This window comes from Neofelis nebulosa, chromosome 13, assembly GCF_028018385.1.
Source record: "Neofelis nebulosa isolate mNeoNeb1 chromosome 13, mNeoNeb1.pri, whole genome shotgun sequence".
Lineage (NCBI taxonomy): Eukaryota > Metazoa > Chordata > Mammalia > Carnivora > Felidae > Neofelis > Neofelis nebulosa.
In genome coordinates, this window is record NC_080794.1 from 89,252,434 (window position 1) to 89,269,701 (window position 17,268).

General features: G+C 49.3%; 1 protein-coding gene across 4 annotated transcripts in view; it reads left to right on the forward strand.

The window, feature by feature from the left end:
• The first annotated feature begins 229 nt into the window (after positions 1-229).
• The window catches only part of MGMT (O-6-methylguanine-DNA methyltransferase), a 297,512-nt gene continuing 280,473 nt past the window's right edge, over positions 230-17,268 (forward strand). The window contains exons 1-2 of one of the 4 annotated variants that reach the window (XM_058698139.1): positions 245-360; positions 2,274-2,450. The gene's annotated coding sequence lies outside the window, so the exon portion shown is untranslated. Of the gene's footprint in view, positions 361-2,273; positions 2,451-8,015; positions 8,176-17,268 lie in introns of those variants that run through there. The other 3 variants (XM_058698138.1, XM_058698137.1, XM_058698136.1) reach the window with 3 other exon arrangements.

A 17,268-nucleotide genomic window follows, 5' to 3' on the forward strand; every position in this document is an offset into this window, starting at 1 on the left:
GGTCAGCCCAGGCTCCGCCGCACTGGGCATGCTCCGACCCCCGCGGCGGTCCGCAGATAGGGGGCGGGCGTCCGCTCTAGGCCCCGGCCCCGCCCTGCCTTCTAGGCCCCTCCCCCGCGCCTCGGCCTCCACCCCCGCTCCCGCACTTCCCGGCGCCCCCCTCTCTGGGCCCCGCCCCCGCGCCCGCGGCTCCGCTCTTCCCGACCAAGCTTCCGTCACGTCCAGGCCCCGCCCACTGTGGCTCCGCCCCCGCCCCGGCTCCGCCCCCCGCGCCCCGGACATGCCTGGGCAGCGGTTGGTTCTCCAGCACTTGGCCACCCTGTGCTCGCAGCTGCTCGTGGTCGGCGCCCTGGTGACGCGGTGAGTGTCTGGGTTGCTGCCCTCCCGCCAAAGTCGGGGCCTTTCTTAGGCTGAGCAGTCGTCTGAAGCCTGTGGTTCTATGGGCACCCTCTCCTCGCCATAGGCGAGGGGCCTGCCCTGATCCCACCCCAGGTGTGCGCACGTGTGCCCAGGTGCGGCCCTCCTTCCCCACGCCTGGAGTTCCTGGACCAAGTTGCTCTGCGGTGATAGCGGCCCGTTGTGGCCTCCCCTGCCATGCCTGTAGTTGGCCAACATCTTCGACGCTCTCCCTGCCCACTCCCCCGCCCTGCACTACTGACCAGCGCCTGGGGGCCGCCGCTTGCTTTCTGTTCCCAGGAAGCTTCCAGATGCCTCTACTCCAGCCCTTCCTTGCAGCAAGCCTTTAGCATACTCTTTGTGCAGAATTCCACATTTGCTGCACCATGTTTTAAGACAGTGCCAGAGAAGAGCAAGTTCTGAGGTCTTCATTTTCATGGCTGGTGTGTGTATACATTTGGCCCTAATTGCCTCCGCAAACACTTAGAGTAAATAAGTGGAGTTTGAGAGCCATTTACACTGGGCACCATAATTCCCAAGTCGGTGATAATACAGTCGAGCAGTGTTCTAACCCACGTATTCCCTGCTCCCTGTCTGGGCCCATCATTTCCTGAGATCTCAGAATGGTCTTCCCTATCAAGGCCTCTGCTCAGTACTTGGCTTTCTATCTTGGAAGCACATTTTGTATGCTCAAACACAGCGTTTGCTTGGTTGGGTGGACAGTCATCAGGGCAGAGGGAGGCTGCTTTGCCCAGGGAGGGGTCACTTCAGCTGTTTGTGGCAGAGCACGAAGCTGTTGAACACGGGGAGCTAAGAATCGGACTGGTTACTTACATTAAGAACCTGTAAAATGTCTGCGTCAGGCCCTTCTCTCCATCTCCCCAAGATAGATGATGAAGAGACAGTTTTGTTCTTTCCCTGAGTCCTTCAATGGATAACACACGGCATAAAAAAAAGGGTGTAAAAGCATTAGAAAAGGACGTAAAAACGAAAGCATGCTGGGGGTAAAGCGATTTTAAGGAAACAGTGTCAGAGTTCTCCTCTCCATCCCTGGCTGCCCCCCCAGTGGGGAGATCATATTGTGTTAGACACTGTTGTCCTGGAGGTCACAGCAAGTGCACACCTGCAAAGGTCCAGAGTCTACGGGTAGTGGAGAGTTGGCCTCGCTCTACAGGTATTTGATTTCTTCCCAGGTTCTTGTCTTGAGTTAGAATTTGAATAGTAGAGTACAGTATGGGGGCTGGATGAACCGGGCCTCAAGTACAGAGCTATAGAAAGGCACCTTTTCTTCATGAATGTTCTTTTCATTAAAACAAATCTGTGGGCGCCTGGGTGGCTCAGTCGGTTAAGCATCCAACTCCTGATCTCAGCTCAGGTCTTGATCTCAGGGTCATGAGTTCAAGCCCCACCTTGGTCTCCATGCTGGGCATGAAGCCTACTTAAAACAGAAAACAAATCTGTGTTATAAGAGCTAGATTTTAGTATTATTAAACTCTGCTCTGGACACTGTTGAACACTGATGGAGAGGGAAGTTTAAAGAAGTAATGCACTAGGTGTGGACATGTTGGAAAGATCTCACTCTTGTTCAGTGGAGATTCTCAGACCTTTCTTTTCTCCTGTGTTTTGGTCTCGTGTGGCTCTGGGTCGAGCCTCACTTGGGCCCTCCACTCAGGCCTCCTGTCCCCAGTTGCCTTTCCTGGTGCACAAGTGAGGTCCTGGGCTGGCCGTGCAGGGGAGGAGGGCAGTGGGGCCTGAGGAAGAAGGGGGCCTCCCTGGCAGTCTCTGCTCTTCCTGTCCCAGGAACCCAGCAGTGTGCTCCTCAGTGTTGTTCCATAAAGGAAACTTACTAAATTGTCTTCATTTTTCTTATTTTGCAGAGGACACTTAGAAGCCAGGGACTCAAACCACCAACACGGCTCTATTCCAGCTCCCTGTTTGGGGTCTCAAGGCCCTTTTTAGTTTATAGTATAGTCTCTTTAATAGAAAATCATGGAAGCAAGACAGTATTTTCTGAATTCTCTTTTCCTGTGGTCATCTGTTACCCTTATTATCAGGTGTATTTTCATACTTCTCTCTGACTTTATCTAACTGCATAAAATTCCTCTTGTGGGTCAACTTTCCCTGGGGGTTTTGACTTCCTGTCACGTCTCTGGTCACTCCAGACACGTACATTGGGCTCCAGGTCTCTGAAAGGCCCTGAGCTCATTCGGCTACTGTCTTAGGCCCCCTGAGCCTCTTTTCTGGGAGGGGTAGCTTCTTTTTTTGTTGTTAAAAAAATTTTTTTTAATGTTTATTTATTTTTGAGAGAGAGAGAGTGTGTGAGCAGGGAAAGGGCAGAGAGAGAGGGAGACACAGAGTCTGAAGCAGGCTCCAGGCTCCAAGTTGTCAGCACAGAGCCCAACCCGGGGCTCAAACTCACAGACTGCGAGATCATGACCTGAGCCGAAGTCAGCCGCTCAACCGACTGAGCCACCCAGGCGCCCCTGTGATGGGTAGCTTCTGATACAGGTGCTTAGGTCTTATCTCTGAATGTTATTTATACAAAGCCTGAAACTTAAATCGGAGACATACAAACCATAACATTCCCATTGGGTGAGAGTGGATTCCCTGTCATCCTTTCACATGTACTCATGATGAGCGAACAAACCCAACAGCACCCGTTCCTGGTTTAAAGTAAAAGTATGTGTGGGGGAGGGGCCTGAGCTGTGCAGGAGGGGCTGGTTTTCCCTTGGTTCACAGGATGCATTTCCCCTCCTGTTAGTTCTGGAGGCCTGTCTTGGGCAAAGGTAGGTGAAAGTTGTAGACTGTTGGGAGACAGAATACTGCCAGATGGGTGTCCCGTGGCATTAGGGTAACCCGTACGCCTTTGCTGGTCAGTGGAAAGAGTCGTTTCCTTTGGATGTAGAAAATTTGACAATAATAAAGAGCTTAGAGAGGGCTGCAAGGTTTTGGGAAAACCGTACAGTGAATATATGGAATATAGTGAATGATTTATTCCTTTAAATAGCAATTGAAGTGAATTGTCTAAGAACAGGAATAAATCGTTTTGTGACCTTTTGTAACCTTTGAAGGAACCCAAGTGGTTTTGGCAGATGTGGCTTATGTGTAAATCGGTCACAGTGTCTTGCCAAAGTGCTCAGAATCCCTGGCGGGGAAGCCAGTCTGTGGCAGTCACGCTCCTGATGTCTGCCTTAGCGAAATAACTAACTAGATAGGCAGCCCCAGGAGCCACTGACACAGCAGTGACACCCTTGGCTATGTGTTAAACGCTGAAACTTGTTTTTGACACCACAAGTTGTTTTCAGTCCGACTGGGGGCTTGGAGGAGTGGGGGTCTCCAGGGAGGCAGGCCTCATGTCTCCATCCCCCCGGCCCCAACCTGGAGTAGACTTTTGGCTTTTGATACAGCTGTGGTAAAACCAGTTAAAAGTTCTATAGAAACATTTCCTGGCAGTTAAATTTGTTGTCGTCTGTGTGGAACCACGAAAGGGATTGTGAGCGAGTTATAAATGCCTCATATGTTCGCTCTACTACTTTGAAAATTGTCTTGTTAGAATAATTTCCTACCCGTAGCACTTGTGAAGTCAGCAGAGTATCCAGCCCGAGCTCTATTGCCCATTCCCAGAAGTCTGGGGGTGAAGCTGAACGCGCGGTCCGCCAATGGCACCACTCGTAAAAGCAGGCACTTGTTAAATCTATTTGTTTTTATTATAGACATCGATCTGCCAGTCGCAATAATGCATTTATGGACATTTTTCTGCAAGCACAGCGCTGGTGGCAGTTTTTACTGACAAATTGAGTCATATGGATAGTAGTTTAGAAAACTCTCACCTTATTGATAGATTAGGCACTTCTAGCGCTGGGTGTTGAGAGGTATCTAGATGGGCGTAGAGAGGGAATTGAATCTTGGGGCAAGATATGGGATGGGACATTTAAATGTTGAAATTTAGTAAGTAACTAGTTATTTGTCACTTGTTTTTAAATTGTTAGCTACAGTTTACCCCCCAGTCAAAAGGACTAAAAGTTGGGACCCAAGGTGTTACCTTCAGATTTTGACCTGCTTGTTTGGGTTCGTTGGTAAGAGCCACCACTGGAATGCATTGCTGTCGTTGTAGTGGGATATCCATGTGTAGTAGGTACAGTGTTCTCAAAAGGGACTCTGAGCCCTATTGGTATCGGGATTACCAAGGGTGCTAGTTACAAAAGGCAGATTGTAGGCTTCCTTGTCAGACCTACGAGATCAGCACCTGGGGACCTGTGTCTTTGCAAGCTTCCCAGGGAATTCTAGGGACCCCAATGTTCCAAGCATCTCTTGGGAAATCTTTAGGATGGCTGAGAAGTAGTGCTCACCAGCCCAGACAAGCTCTGGAGTTCCCCTTCCAGATGGATCCATTCGCAGCCAGCGTTGTCATCAGTTGCCCGTGCTTATGGATCTGTGTATGGTTTTGTAACTCCTCGGAGACATGTGAATCTCTTCAAATTGCAAACCCAACATGTTATCATAGTGTTATAGTTTTCGGTCTTGTGGTTATGACAGAAGATGCAGATGTTACCAAAACTTTGGCATTAGTTTTACAAACAAATGTTAAGCATGGACAGCCATATTATATTTCACTCCTATCTCTTCCTTTGAATGGCTGGCATTGCTTTTCTCCTCTCTGGGTAGAAGCGTGTTCATGGTCTCACATGAGGGCTGACTTTCAAATGCACCACTGAATGCATTTTTGTAGGACAGAGTTGGGTTTTTATTCAGGAAGTGCCAGAGTTGTGTTGGGGAGAAAAATGGGAGGGATTTGGGTGGTGCCATTTACTAGTAGGGTGACTTGAAGAAACTTTGAAAACCCAGGCTGCCTCCTCCTGTGTCTGATGGTGATGATCATGCTTATTGTGTCTACTTGGGTGAGTGTAAGCACATGAAATAATAAAGTACGAAGCACTGCCTGGGTAGAAATCTTAACTTGGAACCACAGTCTCATAGAAGGATGAGATTCTACCCAGAAAAGTGGGGAGGAACAAACCGGAAATCCCACTTTCCCTCCAGCCCAATAACATCCTGGTTTTATAGATTTACACATAACCCAAGCCCCCATTTGCGGAGGCAAGCACAGGGTTAAGTGTGCAGCCTCTGGTAACAAGCCTGCTTGTCTGGATCTGGATCTACTAGTTATATGGCCTTGAGTAGAGTTACTTAACTTTTCTGATCCTTAGTCTCCCCCAAAATAGGGAAGATGACACTACCATTCAGAGGGCTGTTGTTGGCTATTGGGAGGGAATTGCGTTTACAGACCACACCAGGCCCTGGTGAGCCCAGGAATAGCCGACCTTTGTTAGCTCAGAGCCACCAACCTGTTTTCAGGAGGAGGCAGGACTAGCGATGGAGTCCAGTGTCCCATCTCCTATGTGTCTGTGATTCCAGGCGGTCATGGACTTGTGTTTGGTCTGGAGCATGATGTAGCTCAGTGCTAATTTGCCGGGTTTCTAAAATTCTTTCTCTAAGGAGCTGGTTTCCCTTGCTGCCAGTTTGGTTTTTCACAGTGGACATTATCAACAGCTGCTCAAGTGCTTGCTGTCAAGGTGCTCCCCACTCAGGTGTGATCTGTGAGTGCTCAGGTGTGCGGTGCCCAGGGCAGGCTCGTGCTGCGTGGGTGGAGAGCAGGCCAGTGGACCCTGCCAGTCTCTGGCAGCCCTGGGAGGCTTGACAGTAAGCATCTGTTAAATGGAAAGAACTTCTGAAGGGCCACACACAGAATCGGACACTGGGCGTGGTCAGGAGCCATCAGGGTCCCCAGCATTTGTGACCGCTCATACTGTGGTAGTGATGGGTAAGGCGACGGGTTAGGTCAGCTTTGTCAAAAATAAAAAATCCACAATAATTTGTGTGGGTGGAAATGGGCCATATTTAGGGGTATCTTTTTCCCGTCCTATCATGGGTCAGCCTAGTAGAGTCAGTCAAGTTCCAGAAGAATCTGGACAGTGCAAGAAGGATAGTATTGCTGATAATAGCATTTATTGAAGGCTTACTGTGCTCGTTGATTTACGTAGGTAGATCGGCTTCTCACATCCTCAGGATCACTGGATGACGCAGACACCGTTAGTTTCTTTATTTTGTGTATGAGGAGACCGGCTCCCAGAGAGGTCGAGGGGCCTGTACAAGGCACACGGGCATAGGAGTTGGGTTCTGTGTTAGCCCATTGGTTGTGTCATGCTGCCTCTGCAGGGGTGAAGCAGAGAAATGGGTGCAAGTCCTTTTAGAGGCAAGATGTAGCAGACATAAATCCACACCTGTATGTTCTTGCGTATATTTTCTGAAGGCCAGTGTGACTAAGCATTATCCTTCACGTTGTGGGAAAAACAGCGCACTGAAGTCTGTGCCTGCTTGCCGTGCTCACGACACCTCCCGGCACACAAGCCACTTGTACGGGGCTGACAAGACCCTACCTGTGTGTGCTCTGCCACTTACTGAAGACGCAGGTGTACCCCGCGTCCCTCCTTTGAGCATAGGACCAGTGTGCAGGTGTCGGAGAAAGGAGAGGAGCGCCCTGGGCGCCAGGCTATGTTTGAGGACTTCAGCCACGCTCATTACCGAGTCCCGATGGCCCACGGACTTGCTCCGGATTCCAGCCGTAAGGGCGGATGAAGCACTTGGGCATAGACTTGCGGCCCGGTGGTGGCACGCGTGGACTCATGGATGCAGATGGGTCTGCGAGCAGTCTGGCGGGAGTAGGGGTGGGAGTCGGGGCTAGAAAGGGGGCCGAAAGTTAGTGCCAGGCCAGCCAGGAAGGGGACAGTTCTCTCTGACCCTTGGCCTTGGGAGCTTTGTGAGTGGGGGACCACTGCGGTCACCAACAGGGACGACAGGGAGGGAGGAGGAGAGGAGGTCCGGGTGGCGGGCGACCTCTGTTGGCAGGCGGCACGCAGGGAATCGCTAGGGTCACGCGCGGCATGCGGGGAGGTGGTACTGTCACGCACCTCACGTGCAGAAGCGGTACGGCCACGTGGGGAGGTGGCACGACCGTGCGCGCGGCCTGCTGGGAAGCGGTACGGTCACACGCAGCACGTCGGGAGGCGATACGGCCACGTGGGGAGGTGGTGCAGTCGCGCGTGCGGCATGCTGGGAAGCGGTACGGTCACGTGGGGAGGCGGTACGGCCGCGCGCCGCACGCCGGGAAGCCGTACGGTCACACACGTCGCGGTACGGTCACAGGTGGCGCCTCAGAGTGGGGGTGGGGACAGCGTGTGGGAAGCTGAGGGTGCCTGGAGGGCTTCCTGGCGGAGTGCGGGGGCCCCGAGGGAGTTGGGTGCAGTTTGGAGGTGGAAGGTGACTGTGTTTAGAAGCTGTGTTTTAAACGGGGAAGGGAAACACGGGGTGTGTGTGCTTTTTATTCACGGAAAGGCAGGCCTTGGGAAAGTCAGAGAAACGATCTGGCTTTCGCAGGGTACATAACCCGTTTCTGTCATGGCAGCCTTGGGTTCGGGGGGTGGGGATGGCTGCCTGCCCTCCTGTCACCTGGCTCGGGCAGGGCTGAGGGGGCCTCGCGAGCGGCGCTCGCACCCCTGTCCGCTCTCCGTTGGCAGGGGGAGGGGGGCGGCTGTGCTTTTCTGCAAGCGCTCGTGGGGTCTTTCAACACAACCGCCAAGTTCGGGGCGTGCAGTCACTTCAGGATACACGTTGAAAGGGAAATGCGTGCCCAGTCCCCTTAGGTCGAGACCACCTGGCCGATGTCCTCAGCGTGTGCACCTCCCTGCGCCCCCGTGCGGGTCACTGCTGGGGCTTCTGGCGGTGAGCCGGCCTGTCCACCCCGCGTCGCTGTTTCAGGCTCTGGGAGTGCTTCTGGGCGCACCCGGGGGCCAGGGTGGGCCTGCGTGGGGGCAGGAAGTGCTTGGAGAAGGCCCCCCGTGGGAGAGTGACCTGTGAGGGGGACTTGGACCAGGAGAGGCAGGCGGCCTGGCGGAGGAGGCCGGGGCAGAGCACCCAGGAGGGGCCTGGGTGGTCACCGGGTGGCGTGCGGGAAGGACAGACGGAAAGGTGCCAGTGACTCAGATGGAGTCAAGGGTGACGCATGTTGGGCCTCCCGGCTGCCCTGGCCCTTGGACGCTCCACAGTGTGGCCAAGGTCCCGAGATCTGGCGCTTCCAAGTCTCTGGGTCCTGAACTGGTCCTAGTTAAGAAATGACATCAGCGGTGGGCCGGGAGAGGAGGTGGGTGGGGGTCCTCTGCGCGGGGCCTCGCCGGAATCCTCTCCTGTGTTTGCAGCCACTCTCGTTAGTAAGGCTTTTCACACTCAGTGGAAGTTCCTGGAATAATGGGCAAAGGGAAGAAATGATGTATTTTCAAAAGTTACTGAGTTTAGGCACCTATCCCAAGAAAAGCCCATGTGTGCGATTCTTTATTGTGCAGAAAAATTTGTTTCTGTCACCGTTGTGTTATCATCAGATTAAGCTGTCGAGTCAGATGGATGCAGTGTGTTGTGCCGGCACGTTTGCTGATCACCACCTTCTGCACCCACCCCGGCCCATCCGTCTCTGGCGCTGGCGGGGTCCGGCCCCCACTGGCTCAACAGGGAGTTTGTGGGGGGGGGGGCGCTCCTCTCACGCTGCTTTTGGAATTTGTTCCAAGAACAGCCAGGCCGAATACGTAGGTTCGAAAATGGAATTAGTGTTCTTAATATTCAACATTATCCATCATTCTGGCTACAATCAGCCACCGTAAAGGTGTTCTGCCCACCAGCAGGGCAGGCTCTGGGAGACCTCTGTGTTCTGTCATGGGTGACTAGTGGTTTACTGGGACACACACTTTCACTGCTAAACCCACAAGGTCTCGGGTGAGCTGGGGTGGGGGGGAGGTGGTCACCTGTGCAGGGTCCTCTGTGACATCCTGGCTGTTGCTCTCCTACTATTTGAATTCACATGGGTTTTGACCTATTATCATTACTTTGGTTTCTTTTCCTACAAAAGTATGGGCTTTAAAAACTTCCTTTTACCTTCTCTCTCTCTCTCTCTCTCTTTAAATTTGTTTATTTTTGCCCTGAGTGTAATTAGAACATTTCCTTCTGGACTGAGATCATCACTGCTGTTCTTGTGGTGTTGTCTGGACCGTTTGTCACTCCGGGAAAACCTCCAGATGTTCTGGTTCTGATTTCCTCGGTGATTCTGCCTCCCTGTGTGATGAGGTTTCTTGCTAAGAAGCCTTCTTTGAGCCAGAGGTGTTTCTTTCCTAGTCGCTGCGCATCGTGACAATGAAGACAGGACGGATCCTTGGATGGGTTACTTAAGTATTCTTTTGTATCGGCCAGAAACAAGTGTTTGTAGTAGTTCCGGTGTTGGAAGCAGCCATTTGTGGTGCTTCAGTTGTGCCCTGGCATTGATGTGGAAAATCCCAGTTACTCATTGAAAAGCCAGATCTTGGCTGCACGTGTTTGTGATGTTTGGATGGTGGGGTGCTCGCTGTTGAGAAGGACTGGCCCCAGGCCGCCCGGAGTTTACTTGGACCGGATGGTCATCTTTGGACAGCCAGGTGAGTATTGGCCCCTCTGTGCAGCTCTCAGACTTGAAGCTGCCTCCTGGGGTTCAGAGCGAAGTACACGTGGGCTCTGGGTTTAGATGATGAGCATTTTCAAGTCTCCTGCACCACTGAGGAAGAAGCTGCCTGGCTCCAATCTCTGTGAGCTCAGTTGCTTGGCCTCCCAAGCCCCACACAGTCCCCTGCCTCTATCCCCCAGGGTCCCGGGGAAGCTTCCTGGGAGTACCTCACCCCACATGGAATGGGGCCGGCTGCCTGACTCAGGGCACTGCTCAGGGCGGCCCCAGACAGCGGAAGCCTGGCACTCAGGCACAAGACCAGGGAGAGTCAGTGCTGATGGCCTCTTCCTCCTCCTGTTGAAGGCGGGGGTTGAAAAATGCTCCAAGGTAACCCCTCCCACCCACCCAGGTCCCAAATGGAATGAGCCTGCGAGACTCCTCTTGAAGCCCCTTTCAGCGCAAAGGCCACGGACTTCTGTTCTGGCATGTTCTCTAGAAGCCTGCGCAACAAGGCTTTGCTCTGAGAGTGGATGGGTGGGAGACCCCATTCCCCTCTTCCCAGACCCCTCCTCTGCTCTGTCTGGGGAGCCTCTTCTGACCCAGCCCAAACACAGCCATTCCGATGCCCTTCCTTCCCTAGGCCCACACACTCACACTCAGGTGTCTGCTTTACTGGTGTGGGTTTCATCTCTCGATGCTGGAATTCTGTGTGAGGAACTCTCTGAGGCTGGGGTGGGCTTCTGCCTGATGGGAGGGCCAGCCAAGGGTTAAGTGTGTCCTCCTAAGACTCTTGTGCAGAAGCCCTAACCCCCAAGGTGGCTGTTTGGAGAGGGACCTTTAGAAGGTAATTAAGATTAAATGAGGTCATAAGGTGGGGCCCTCATCCAGCCAGATTGGTGGCCTTATAAAAGGGACGGATCTCTCTCTCCCTGCTCCTTCCTCCTCTCCCCCCTCCTCTCCCCCCTCCCCTCCACTCCCCTCCCCGCCCCTCCCTTCCCCTCCCCTCCCCTCCACTCCCCTCCCCGCCCCTCCCTTCCCCTCCCCTCCCCTCCGCTCCCCTCCCCGCCCCTCCCTTCCCCTCCCCTCCCCTCCGCTCCCCTCCCTTCCCCTCCCCTCATCCACAACCCCCCATCGAGGGCGTGAGGATAAGGCAGCTGTCTGCAAGCCAGGAGGAGAGCCCTCCCCAGACATAAGATCAGCCAGAACCTTCATCTTGGACTTTACACCTCCAGAACTGTGAAAAAATAAATTTCTGCGTAAGCCATGTGGTCTGTAGATTTCTCTTGTGGCAACTGAGCTGACTAATACACAGGTGAAGCACAGACCAGTTACTTGAGAAGCACAAGTCTCATTTGGGGCTTGTGTGTGAAGTTGGAATTTGGGGATGAGGGTACTTTATAGTCAGGCAGCGCTCAGAAGTCCTGTAGGATGGTTCTCAGGTTTAGCTCCTGGCATTCCCCAAGGTGTGAGTGTACATAGGGGTGACGGAAAATAGAATGAACAGAAACCCATGTCTCCTTACCAGGGGCCCCAAAGGTTGCAGGAAGGGGATGTGGCAGGCAAGGCGAGAGATGCCCAGAAGGCCGGGGGACTGGTGGCAGGCCTGGTGACGTTATGGCACTGGGTGGACCTGCTCTGGGAGGCTGTCCGGGCTCCAGGCTCCAGGCTCTAGGCTCTGGGGCAGGAGGGAGAGGTGGGGAGGAGTGTGTGCTGTGCTGCGGGACCAGGAATCTTAAGCATGAGGAGGGTTGGGGAACTATCCTAGAGCTGCTGGTGGGGATTTTGTGTTGGTCGTTTGGTTTTTCTCTTGACGTTGGCCAGTTCAGTCTCTAATCCTGCCTGGATCGAGGAGCAGCTGGGGCCATCCTGTTTGACGCCAGCTAGAATTCTAAGAACCGTGCAGTTTGTTACTTTTCAAGCTAAGCTGTCTTTCAGGAGTTCTGGAGGTCTCTGTTGGGTTGGGAACCTCGCAAGATAATTCTCACTAGAAGCTGCTGGCCTGCACTTCCATCACATTGGCCTGTGTTACACCTGTGGCCCTGATGGGGGGACATAAAAAGGTAGGAGGAGATTGTTGAATTTACTTCTGCCCAAGCAGCAGTTCGTGTTATGGGGTGTAGATTTGCAGAATGCATCAGATGTGCAGGGATTTGGGGGCTTATGGCAAAGAAAATTCAAGTTGTGAACTTTTACCCAATGCATCTTGGCCATTGCTGAGCTGTGGCCCAGGCTCCCTCTGTGCTTTTGCTGTGCGGGCCAGCACTGTGCCCCCAGGATCCCCCTGGGCAGGGAGAGACCGCTGCGGTCAGTGTGGGAGAAGCTAGACTCCCCGATGAGGGAGTGTGCTATGCTTGGCATCGTGGTGTTAATATTTAAAACGTAGGTTTGAATTCTCAGTTATGTTTTATTTATTTATTTATTAGGACAGCGATGTTTGTTGTTTAATTCCATAGTGAGAGTCTCTAAGAATATGATTAACCTTGAGGGCCATCTTATAATGTAATTATTAATGATTGATTCTGTTTATCCTTGAAATCAATAAGAGAGGCATAATGGTGTGGCATGTAGTTGGGCTCGATTTCTTGCATTTCGTAAACACGATTCTGTGACAATAGTAGTATGGGTTTATTACCCAGAGCAGGTTTGATGAATCTGAAGTGTGTGATTAGTTTTATATAATGATTGTGATATGTAGTGTTCCTTATATGACTTATGTTAATATGGCAAGCAGTGTTAACGTGTCCTGCCACTAATAGTCAGGGTGGGGATGTATAGTAATTGATCTTCCTGGGAGTGCTGTAATGTAAAAACAATTCAGGCTGTTTGAAGTATATTTTACAAGTGTGCATTGGGCCTTTGGGATGTTATATTGAAAAACCCAATTGTACAGTTACCATGGGAACCCAATTAGAATAGATTGCTTGATTTTTTTTTTTTTCGGTCTTTCATCTTGACCAAAAATCTAATGTATTTTAAATGTTTTCATACGGAATTGTATTCATACACTGACTTGCTACAGTACCAAAGGATTCTTTTTTTTTTTTTTTTTTTTTTTGTCTTTTCGTTTCCAACCCTAAGCTGAAATAATGATATATTCTCTCTAGTGGAGCTTTATAAGGAAGTCTCCTAGAGAGATTTAATCAAATTTTTTATGGAAAAGTTTGTCCAGGTGGTGGTAGAGGTGGAGGTGGTAGAAATCATTTAAAAAGATAGAAAAATGGGTATTTTCATATGATTCTCCTCTGGTTGTGCTCTGGATGTCAGAGAATACAGAGGTGTTCCCCTGATTTTCTTCCTGTTTGCAGATGGGGGAATTAGGTCCCGAAAGGCATCTGGGTTGCCGGAGGTAGAGATGGAGGGTTGGTCAGGGCCGGGCAGAGTCCAGCCCTGGAGTGGGCCCCACATGTTTGGTTTCAGACTTTTTGTGCTCTGAAAACTTACTGGAGATCCCAAATAACTTATATGAGTCATATATCAACATTTACCATGTTAGAAGTTAGCATTGAGAAACTTAAAAATATTAATTCATTTAAGCTACGATAAACTGATTACACTTTAATGTAAATAACACATTTTAAACTGAAAAGTAACTGTTTTCCGTAAAAAGATAATTAGTGAAATGAGTGGTGTTGGTTTACTTTTTTTTCCTGTATCTTTTTTTAAATGTTTTTTTAATGTTTATTTTTGAGAGAGAGAGAGACTGAGTATGAGTGGTGGAGGGGCAGAGAGCAAGAGAGGGAGACACAGAATCCGAAGCAGGCTCCAGGCTCTGAGCTGTCAGCACAGAGCCTGACTGGGGGCTTGAACTTACAAACCGTGAGATCATGACCGGAGCTGAAGTCCAACGCTCAACTGACTGAGCCACCCGGGTGCCCCCTTCTGTGTCTTTTAAATGACTTGACTGGGTTAGTGGAAGGCAACTAGATCTCACATGTGCCTCCTGCGTTCCATCTGTGGTGATATGTTTTGGTTGAAGTATCTTGAGAGAATCTGGCTTCATCCAAATAAGTAACTGGTAAGGGAGGAGCATTTTAATAGCTTTTCCAGATAATCGTGGATATTCTCTGAGATGGCATCAGAACTCGGCAAGTGTTCGTTTCTTGAAGGTTCTTTGCTGTGTGGAATCTGAGCCCTTAGCGAGATTTTTGTAGTCCCTTAAGTGAAAATCGACGCGTCTGTCTTGCACCTTGGATGATTTTGTAACGTCATTCCCTGGTCTTTTGGAAAATAGCTGTTTGCTGACTTACACGCGTCTTCCAAATGTTGACATGTTTCATCGTGCAGTATTAAAACCCGGGCTTGTTAATATATCACTGCCTTTCAACTCAGAGCAGCCTTAGAATTGGGGACCACGGGTGGGGGATACAAATTTTCCAGAGTTGTAATTATCACTTAAAGCTCTCAACTTGTCATTTATCATTGGCATCAAATAGCGTCGCTTTGTTTATTTTTGAGGAAATGCCTGCCGGATACCCAAGTCTGAGTAACCGTAGTTCGTTACTCATCTCTACACGTAAAGCTTTTGTTTCATGGAAAAGTCAGCCGGCTCTTCGGAAGAGCTCGGGCAGCCAGGCGGGTGCTTTCCTGCAAACAGCCACCGTTGCCTCCAGTGTGCTCCCCTCTGGGCACAGAGTATTGACAACGGTTGGAGGATTGAATAAAGATCACAAGCTTGATTGCTTCATCCGGGCATTCTCACAGGAATGGCTTTTTTCCCCCCTTGACCTTGGGTTTGTGGAGCGGTAGGTGGGAGGATTCCCTCCAGATTTGGTGCCAGCTTGTTTTACATCACGGTTATTCACCATGAAGAGTCATCTCCGCTGGGCACTTTTGTAGGAGCTTCTTGTTAGATTGGGGAAACTTTTCCTTTGTGCTATTAATGCAGTGAATTACAGTGCTGGATTTTCGTATGTCAAACCAACTTTGCATTCCTGGATAATCCCCGCTGGGCTTGGTGTATTAATATTTTCATAGCTTGAGGATTTGTGTGTCTGTGTTTATGAGGGATACTGACCTGAAGCTTTCTTCTCTTGGCGTGTCTTTCTAGATTGGAATTAGGGCAAAATCTGTGACTCATGAGATGGGGCCTCTTTTGTTGGAGTAGTTTGTGTGCTGTTAATATCACCGCTTCTTTAAATGTTTGTAGGGATTTACCAATGAAGCCGTGTTGGTGTGGGGTTTTCTTTGTGGAAGGAGACAAACTATACATTCAGTTTCTTTAGTAGGCAGTGTTATTCAAGTCCTTTATTTCTTCCTGAGTTACTTTTTGGTAATTTGTTTTTCAGGGAATTTGGCCGTTTCATCTAACAATTTACTGGTCCAGAGTTATTTTAATATTGTCTTACTGTCCTTTGAATGTCTGGTCCTTGCTTTTATTACTGATACTGGTTATTTGTGTTTTCTCTCTCTCTCTCTCTCTCTCTCTCTCTCTCTTTCTGATTGTTCTGGTTAGAGGTTTGTCAATTTCAGAGAACCAACTTTTGTTATAATTGATTTTCTCTCTCTTTTGTCTTCTATTGGTTTCTTCTCTTTATTATTGCCTTCTTCTGCTTACTTCCAGTTTAGTTTACTTTTTCTGTTTATAGTTTGCTAGGGTGGAAGCTTAGATCACTGAGTCGAGCCCTTGGTCTTTTCTCATGTTAACACTCAATGCTAAGCATTCCCTGGAAGGCAGGAAGCACTGCATCCCACAGATGGCTGTGTTGTCTTCTTATTTTCACTTAGTGCAGTGTTTTTTCCACTTTCCTTTGTGATCCCTTCTTTAATGCATGGGTTATTTATTTATTTATTTTTTTAAGGTTTATTTATTTTTGAGACAGAGAGAGACAGAGCATGAATGGAGGAGGGTCAGAGAGAGAGGAAGACACAGAATCTGAAACAGGCTCCAGGCTCTGAGCTGTCAGCACAGATGCAGGGCTCGAACTCACGAACCGCGAGATCATGACCTGAGCCGAAGTCGGACACTTAATCGACTGAGCTACCCAGGCACCCCTAATGCATGGGTTATTTAGAAATATGTTGTTTCTCTTCTAAATAGTGGGGGGATTTTCCTGATGTCTCTCTCGTATTAATCTTTCATTTAATTACCTTGTGGTCAGAGGACATTTTTTTTTTTTTTTTTTTTTATGATTTCAGTCCTAAATTTATTTAGAATTGCTTTATGGCCCAGAACACGATCTGTCTTGGTGAATGTTTGTATGCACTTGAAAGGAGTGTATAGTCTGTGGTTTTTGGGGAGAGTGCTCTTTCCATTGTCAGTTGGCTCACATTTATTGATTGTGTAGTTCAGGTCTTCTGTCTCCTTGCTGCTTTTCTTGTCTCCCTGTTCTTTAAATTATTTGTGATAGCTTGAGATTTGTTTCCCCTTCGATTCTCAGCTCTTGCTTCATTTGCTTTGAACTTGTTCTTAGGTACATGCATATTTAGAATTTTTTAAAAATGTTTATTTTGAGAAGGGGGAGGGGCAAAGAGCATCCCAAGTGGGGCTCGAACTCATGAATCGTGAGATCATGTCCTGAGTCTAAACCAAGAGTTGCTTAACCAACTGAGCCACCCAGGCATCCCAATATTTAGAATTTTGAATTGTTATGTCCTCATGGTGAATTAACCCTTTTATCCTTATGAAATGGCTGTCTTTTGCCTTAATAATATTTCTTGTTTTCAAATCTTGTTTGATGCTTAGATGACCACTCCAGGTTTCTTTTCATTAGCATTTCTGTGGAAAATGCTTTTCCACCCATTTACATTTTACCTATTTTGTCATTATATCTCACATGTGTTTCTTGTAGGCGGCATACAGTTGGGTCTCATTTTTAAAAACTCTCATCTGATAACGTCTTTTTAGAAATTGGAGTATTGAGAGCATGTGCATTTATGTGATCGTCAGTCTGGTGGGGTTTAAGCACTCCGTCTTGCTGTTTGCTTTGTCCCATTTCATCTTTTGCCTCCTCATTTTCCTACCTGCTTTTGGACTGTTTAAATGTATATTTTTAATGATTTTAGCTTAATTTTTTCCCTATACTGTCGGTTAATCAGCTCTCTCTGTTCTTTGTCTCTTCTTAGTGAGGACTCTAGGGTGTCGTGTGCGTATCTAGTCTCCCGTCATCTGCATTCGGCGTCCTGCAGTGTGAACTCTGTACAAGAGAAGCTTCGGCCTCTCCCAGCCGTGTTCCTGTTGTACTCATTCAGTACATCGTATGTCTGTATATGGTGCAGACTCCAGAATATGTTGTTATTTTGCTTTAGGTGGCGAGTTATCTTTTGAAGAGATTAAAACTAGGAACCCCCCCCCCTCCAGCTTTTATATTTATTTGCATATTTTCAGTTTCTCGTGCTCTTCATTCTTTTGTGTAAAT